Below are 7964 nucleotides of genomic sequence, written 5' to 3' on the forward strand. Positions count from 1 at the left end.
GTGTACCTTGTAACTGGAGCACAGAGGGAGCTTGGTCTTGTGGGTTCTGTTTTTAGCTCCACCATTGACATTTTTCCAAATGCCATCCTTAATATAGATGCTTCATTTTCTAGGTATCCAGTTCAAGATACTTAAGACCTGATATTCAGAGCTCCTGATAACTGTTGGCTTCCATGTACTTTAAATGTTCAGCACTGATGAAACCCATCCAATAGTATTTCAAGTGGGCTCCCTGAGATGATGTAGACTTTTTTAAAATTACATCCTTAACTTTTCATACTGCATTTCAGTAAGGTATTCAGCTGCAGGATTAACCCATTCCTATTTAAAAACATAAGAAGTGCCATACTGGGTCAGACCAAAGGTACAACTAGCCCAGTATCCTATCTCCACAGTGCTCCCTGCCACTTACTTCAAGAGGTAAAGACTGCCCTACAGCCCAATGTCCTCACCCATATTAACCAGATCCTGCACAAGGGCAGTCCCTGCCCACTGGTAACCCCAAGCCCTCCAGAGCTAGCTGTGGGACCATGGCCTCAGCAGGCCCGTTGGCGCTCCCTGACCCACCATCTTAACAGGCTGGGGGATACAAAGCAGTCAGCCTCTGAACAGCCCACCACCATGAGCTCTATAGACTCATGGGACTTGGTGATCAACAGTTTCCTGGGGTTACCATATTTCCAATTTCAAAAAGAGGACACCTGTGGTAGGGGGAGAAGGGGTATATGATTATGGTGGGGGGCAGTGATATGTCCCCTGCCTCCCAAACCCTGCCAGTGCCTCTCATTCCTGACCTGCAGCCCCTGCCCTCCCAGCCCTACTGGTGCCCCTCACTCCTGACCCGCAGCTTGCTCGCTCACACACACACACACACACACACACACACACACACACACACACACACACACACACACACACACACACACCCCCTGTTCCAGTAACTACTGGGGTCCATGCAGAGAGCATGTGATCTCCTGACAGCCAAACAGCTTTCCCACTGCCCCTAGCCCTAAGCAAAAGCAAAAACCTAGACATTTGCTTGCATTTAAAAAAACCCGTCTGGATGGAGGACAAGGGGCAAAAAAGAGGACATGTCTGGGAAAACCCGGATATAAGGTAACCCCAACTTGGTCCACACCCTTCATGATTTTATAAACCTCTATCATATCCCCCCAGAACCTTCCCCTTTCCCAACTGAAGAACCCTAGCCTTTTCAGTCTCTCCTGGAGTGGCAACTGCTCATACCCTTTGTCATTTTGATTGCCCTTCTCTCTACCTTTTGTAATTCTACTGAAACCTTTATGAGATATGAAGATCTGAACTGCACACAACAGTCAAGATGCAAACACATCATGGATTTCTGTAATGGCATGATGATGGTCTCCGTTTTGTTTTCAGTTCCATTATTAATGATGCCCAATATTTTATTGGCTTTTTTGGTCTTGCTGCACACTGAGCTGACATTTTTAGAGAACTATCTACAATAACTCCAAGGATTCTTCCATGGGCAACTAGTTCAGAATCAAACACTGTGTACATATAGTTGAGGCTATTTTTCCCCCATGTGCATTACCTTGCACTTGTCAGCACTGAAGTTTATTTGATACTTTTTTGCCCACTCACTCAGATTGGTGAGATCTTTCTGCCGTTCTTCTCCATCAGCTTGGGGCTTGACTACCTGGAATAATTTGGTATTATATGCAAACTTGGAGATTTCACTCTGCACTCCCATTTCCAGGTTGATGAAAATGTTGAGCAAAATAGTGCCCAGCATAAATTCCTGCAGGACTCCACTTTTGACCACCCTCCATACTGAAAAGTGACCATTTAGCCCTACCTTTTGTTTCTTATCTTTTAACCAGCTCTCAGTCCATGAAAGAACCTTCTCTCCAATCTCTTACTGAAAGCTTTTTGAAAGTCCAAATACATGTCAACTAGATCTCCCTTGACTATGTGCTCATTGACACTCTCAAAGAACTCCAGCAGATTGGAAGGCAGGATTTCCCTTTACAAAAACTATGCTGGCCCTTCCTCAAAGTATACATATGTGTATAATTTCTACAGAATCTATCACATAAATAGGAAGGGATCGTGAAATCCGTGCCTGTTTCCCCATCCATAAAATGAGAATAATAAAGATATTATGATATATTGAGATATTGACAAGGTCTTTAAACTACTTTGGGCAAAAAGTGCTATGTAAATGGAGAAGCATTATTTTTTCGAGCACTACGTATGTAAAGTAGAGTCGCATGGCATTTTGTCCAGAAAGCAATGGAATAACTCAAGCAGAAGTTTTGGGCTTGTGGTTGAAATTACTGGGTGAGGTTCTTTGTCCTGTGACATGAAGGAGGTTAAGATAGAACATGACAATGAGTCCTTCTGGCTATGCTGAATATCTGAATTATTACTTCTCTCTGACTGGATTACTGAAACAGTATGCATAGGAGCGTAATGAATAAGAAAGATATACATTAGAGCTGTCTAACTTCTAAGTGGCTAGAGGCACCCCCCCACAGCTGCACCAGTGGGGCCGCACCAATGGGGGCCACACCAGCAAGGGCCACAGGCCTCCAGGTTAAATGTCACTCAGATGCCTTATTGCTAGAGTTGTGCAAAGCTTCAATCCCTGATTCAATTTGGCAGGGATTTGGCCCGATTTGATGGCTGAATCTCCAAATACAAATCAAATCAGAGGACACTTTAATCTCTCCAGATTGAATCAGAACCCTCCAAGAGATTCAGAAAGATTTGGAGATTTGGACATAGACACAGCTTTAAAACTTTTTTTCTACATACCTCAATGTACCAGGCAGCTTGTGAATGCTGCAATGCTGGGGCAGATGGAGTGTCCCACAGAAGTGTGAGGGGCTCCCCGGAAGCACTTCTGGTCCACTTCTGGGTCTGCTGGAAAGTGTGCAGGGCCCCCCCCACAAGCTCGGTGACTGGTGCCTCCTGGGTCTGGGGGGACACCCAGGGTCCCCCACAGCTGATCACTGAGCTGGGAGGGTGCAGGGGGGCCCCTCAGCATGCTCCCCAGTGGACCCAGAAGTGGACTGGAAGTACTTCCAGTCCACTTCTGGGTTTACTGCCGAGCATGCAGAGCCCACCCCCCATACTCCTGTGGGACACTCCATCCACCCCAGTATCGCAGCTTTCATGAGCCATTCCTGGTACCTTGAGGTATGTAGAAAAAACATTTAAAGCTGTGTCTATGGCCAAATCACTGATTCTCCAAGTCAGCATTGAATCTTCAGATTTGTATTCGGCTGGATTGAATCAGGGACAGTGATACAAATCAACTAATCAAATCACTGTCCCCAATTCGGGCTGAATCTGAATCCGAATAAAATAGGGCCCACTTCATGCACCTCTACTCATTGCAGCAATCCATGTCCCCACAACCTGTACTTCACCACGTGACTAAGCCCATGCCCCCAGCCCACACCACTGCACTGACATACACTGCATGCCCATGGAGACACTCCTATCACTGATGCACTGTAGACCCAGGACCCTCTCCTCCCCCACTGTTAAACCATGTACCTGCATGGCCCTGGGCTCACCATCAACTCCTGTGTCACTTCATAGCACTCCTTGGGGCAGGAACAGAAACCAGAGGAGTGAGGGGCAGCTGAGAAAGGAGGGAAGTGGCATCTAGGTGGGATACCAATAATTCAAACTCTTGAGGGCCTCATGTGGCCTGCACACTGCCAGCTGGTCAGCCCTGGTATACATGTTCAGAAAAATCATTATTTGTGCTAAAATTAGTGCAAACTTTCACAACTTGCACAGCATGGACATATGAAAAAGTCATAACAAAATAAAAGAGGCCAGGACTTTACCAAGCACCGGCACTTCACAAAAATTGCCTCTATGCTTGGTTTTTCCTTGAGAAATGCAAGCTAATGCACAGTAGTTTACTCCTCAGTGAAAGAGAGCTAAGTTACTGTAGCTCTTATTTGCTATGGGAGAGGAGTGTATTGCCAGGTAATTCCTGCAGAATAGCTGATGCATAGAAAATCCCCATCCTCCTTTACCATGCACTCCAAGACCAAATGCTCAGCTGTTTTCCAAATACCTGTGAACAACAAATAATATTACCTTATTGGCTAGAACCTATGATCTTTTGAAGTTTTAATAAAGAGAATATTATCCAAACAGGTTTCTTTAAAAACAAAACAAAACAAAACAAAACAAAACTACTCAGCCAACTCTTGTCCAGGGTAAGATCATTAGGATTTGGACTGAGGTTTTTAATTATGTAAAGGCCACTGAGGTTTGCAAAAGGTGTTATGTGAATAATAATAAGAAGGTGCATTAAATACCAAGTCTGTGCATTGACTTTACTTCTATTTTACACCTTTTTTAAGTAAAGCATTTTGAGCTTCTATTTGTGTGTCTGTGGGCATGTAACAAACTTTACATTAGAGCTGGTCAATTTATTCTCATATTGGCAGAACGGGATTTTCATTGATCACTTTCTCTGGATTTGCCTTTTTTCCTCCTCGAAACCCTTGTGCCGTAGTGCAGAAGATTTATTGTCAATGATTTATTAAAATGTAATTCTAAGGTGACTCCTTATCGTGAAAGTAATCTGCAGGCTATCTTTGTTTAAACTTGCAACCCGCTTTGTCAAAGAAAACAGCCTATGAAATTTTCATTATAATAGACAGGTTATTATAATGAACTGGGAAAAAGCTATTATGACCAAAAAACAAATTGTGAGGAAACTTATGCATAGAAACAATATGCTCGTTAATTGTAACTTTGGGGGGAGGGTGGGCAATTCTGTTTAATGGTTACATTTTTCAGTCCTATAAATTAATTTTGAATTACCCAATATCACTTAATTTTTCCCTAGGAAAGCTTCTGCTTGCCCGAGCAATATTATAACGGCTAATTCAATTACACTGAAATAGTTTAATAGAAAATATAATTGCTTATTCATACAGAATACCCATTAAAGAAGTGCAAAGGCCTATACCCCAGGGTTACTGCATATTAGTACTTTGGGAATTCAGACGCACATGCTGGGCAAGGAAGGTGCTGGCTGATCTTTAATTGTTCATCACCTGCCTCCAAAATAATATGAATGGACCCAAACTAAATGACCACTCATTACAAGTTTCAATTTAGGAGCTTGGCTGGGGTCAGCAGATTGCTTATGCTGATCGCAATGATTTGAAGTTGTGATTACCATAAGCAATTTAAATTTTATTGATCTACCCTTCTGAAAGTTGTAATTGAGCATAGATGCTGGACCCGTAGCTCTCCAAACTAAATTGTACTCTGAAGCCCTTGCTGGATTACTGCAGGAATCAATAAGCAGTCAGTCACATTAACAATGAAATAGCTCCATTAACATACAGTGCTATTGGTGAAATTTTATTTAGGAAGGGTGTTAGTTCACTTCATTGTTTTATCAATGAATTTCACTTGTACAGTGAAAAGTATTGCTTGTGTATGTCTAATGAGCTTGCATAACAATAATTATTTTATATGTTCTCCATATAAACCTTCTTATAGTAAAGAAATTTTTTTACAGGTTTGCTTTAGTACATGTAACTGGAACTGCATATTTTTAATTACAATATACTGAAATAGTGTAGGACTTCAGGATCCTCTATACTGTTATTCTATACTTTATACAGTTTCCAGTGTAGGGTCAAATCTTGACTTCAGTGAGATTATTATATGATATATATATATTTTCCCTAAGGAGAATTTAATGGTCAATCTATTAAAAAACATTTAGTGTACCTTCATGACTTCACTGAAGAGACTCTGCCAGCTATGAGAGAGCCAGTGTGAGATTTAGTACACATGGAAAAAGTAGAAACAGAAGACAGGAGAGTGTGGATGGGATGAGATGAAAATGAAGCATCTGAGTAGATGAAGGGGCTTCTCTGCTTCTTGGTTGGCAGGCTATGATAGTCCATTTTCATCCGACTATAAAAAAGCAGGAATAATCCAAAATATTTAAATTGCTTGTGATCTTTGAAGGAATTAAGGAAATAAAAAGGTTCAAAGATAAATTGGACCTCATAGTATCATAGTTTGTAGGGTCGGAAAGGACCTGAGCACATCATCAAGTCCGACCCCCTGCCTTGGCAGGGAAGAGTACTGGGGTCAAACGACCCCGGTAAATGTAAAGGGGGTATTTACATTTACCTCTGAAATGTAAAGGGGGTATTTAGAAGTTTCAGTTCAGGAACACAACTGTTAATAAATACAACCTAAGAAACCACAGAAAGGATGAATGAAAGAAAAAAAAAAGCAACAATTATTTCTCCTTTTTCAGTTTAGCTGGCACCATCAGCTTGTAAAAGTGTTTATGCATATTCATTTGCCTTGGTTTTGCATACATGGACTCATATAAGATTCATATAACACCTAATGTGAAATTAGCTACTTTCCTCTACCATTTCCTATATAGAAAAGTAACATATTAAATACTTGGATCTTACTATCTGAAAGCCATAGACTATCACTAGTAGTTGTATCCAACCAACTACTCTGTGCTGTTCAAAGTACATCCCTTTCTAAGCACGCATAGTGATTAGAAGGCTTGGAAACTTAAAAAGAAATGGAATCATTTGCAAACCTCATAATCAGATCCATGTTTGAGTTCAGCCAGGGATTTTTGGATCTGACATTCTGATTCTAGTACACTTCGAGTGGGAGATGAGAGGGAAAAGGTGCCTGATAGAACTATAACCCTTACAAAATGTCATGCCCTGGCATCAAGAAAATTCCGCATTGGTCTTGACCAATTGTTATATAAAAGGGATGAAGAGTATTCTGATACAATAGTCTGAATAGGAGATACTATATATTAAAAGAAACAAAGCTAAGAAAATACTCTTTTAATTCTTGAGATTTTGATCTCTTTATCCTCTTTTTTATGTCAAGGAGTCTGGGGCTGTCAGGTCATTTTTGATAGGAACCATAACAAAAAATTGAAAATCCCTTTAATTGAGAGCCCTTTACACTAAAAACAATTAAGTTTTGAGATCCATTTAATTTTTACTTGTTTTAAGCACCATCATAAACATCTGCCATCTGGCATAGAAATTGCTTCATATGGCAGGTGAAGAGATGAGATTTATTTAAAAGTTCTTTGTCTTTGATACTTTTCCCTGCTGTATTTTCCAGCAGAGTAATTTGAACCTGATAGCATTTAAATAACCATTTATTGCCATAATGAAAGAGTACAGTTAAAAATACATAGTAATTGCTATCATTCTAACATAGGAACACAGCACTTGCCATAATGGAGCAAACCATTGCTGTTTAGTTTGGCATCCTGCCTCTAACAGCGGCCAGCACTTTCATAATTCAGAGAAAAGTGAAATAGTTTCTACTGCTCTTCCCCTGCACATATGTAATGCATAGGACTAACTGGACTTACATTGGCCTCCTGTAGATAAGTACTTTAAACCCCAAATAATAGAGGCTGATTACTAGGGGTGTATTGAAATGGGTCATATTCAATTCGGATTCAGCCTGAATTGGGGATAGTGATTAGACTAGTTGACTCAGATCACTGTCCTGATTTGATTCAGCCTCATCCAAATCTGAAGATTTGATGCTGATTTAGAGAATCAGTGATTCGGCCATAGACACAGCTTTAAATGTTTTTTCTATATACCGCAAGGTACCAGGTGTGGCTCATGAATGCTGTGATGATGAGATGGATGGAGCATCCCACAGGAGCATGGGGGAATCCCCCATGTGCTCAGCGGTGGACCCGAAAGTGGACCAGAAGTGCTTCTGGTCCACTTCTGGGCCTGCTGCTAAGTGCACTGGGGACCCCCCCAGGCTCCCATGGGATGTTCCTTTTGTCCCACCGTCTCAGCATTCATGAGTCGCCTACTACATTGAGGTATGCAGAAAAAACATTTAAAGCTGTGTCGAAGCCTGAATCATTGAATCTTTCTGAATCTCTCTGAATTGATTCA

Source organism: Crocodylus siamensis, chromosome 4, assembly GCF_052110815.1.
Source record: "Crocodylus siamensis isolate JL-2025a chromosome 4, ASM5211081v1, whole genome shotgun sequence".
Lineage (NCBI taxonomy): Eukaryota > Metazoa > Chordata > Crocodylia > Crocodylidae > Crocodylus > Crocodylus siamensis.